Source organism: Chrysochloris asiatica, unplaced genomic scaffold, assembly GCF_000296735.1.
Source record: "Chrysochloris asiatica unplaced genomic scaffold, ChrAsi1.0 scaffold00584, whole genome shotgun sequence".
NCBI lineage: Eukaryota > Metazoa > Chordata > Mammalia > Afrosoricida > Chrysochloridae > Chrysochloris > Chrysochloris asiatica.
Genome location: NW_006409102.1, coordinates 379,431 through 380,120, shown reverse-complemented (window position 1 = coordinate 380,120; position 690 = coordinate 379,431). Strand labels below are relative to the sequence as shown.

At 48.3% G+C, this 690-nt stretch overlaps 1 protein-coding gene across 1 annotated transcript in view; it reads right to left on the bottom strand.

Moving 5' to 3' along the window:
* The window catches only part of LOC102832361 (zinc finger protein 420-like), a 17,226-nt gene that overhangs the window by 8,989 nt on the left and 7,547 nt on the right, over positions 1-690 (bottom strand). The gene's annotated exons all lie outside the window — the stretch shown is intronic.

Sequence of the window (690 nt, the reverse complement as noted above, 5' to 3'; positions counted from 1 at the left end):
AATCTGTACCTGGACCAAGAAGCAGTTGTTCGAATATAACATGGGAACACTGAATGGTTTAAAATGTAAAAAGGTGTGCGACAAGGTTGTATTCTTTCACCATACTTATTCAACCACTATGCTGAGCAAATAATCTGAGAAGCTGGGTTCTATGAAGAAAAACATGGCATCAGGATTGGAGGAAGACTCATTAACCAGCACGGGACTCCCTCTGTGGCCCTCCCACCCGGGAGGAAGTCAGAGGATGGGACTACAGCCAGACCGGCAAAGGGCACCAGCGCTAAAAGCAGGGAAGCAACACTTGCGAAAGGAGGCGTGGAGACATTTTACACAATTTTTTCCACCATTTCTTGTCATGCCCTCTTTACCCAGCCCAGATGACTTCAGGTGGGCAAGGTGCACACCCCCAAAAAGGATCCAGCATTGAGACCACAGCTTTCCCATGACAAGAGAGAAAAGAGCCTCATCGCCCGGGACTCCCTCTGCGGCAATCCCGCCGGGGCAGAAATTAGAGAGAGGGAATACAGTCAGACCAATCAAGGGCACCTGCACTAAAAGCAGAGAAGTTCTTGTCTCTGCTTTTATATTGCTTCTACTTTTGGTCCTTTTGACCACACAGTTTCCTGGAGGTGGGAGCTTTATCTCCCTACGTTACCCAAGAAGTGACAGCAATCATGGCCATATAGCCAA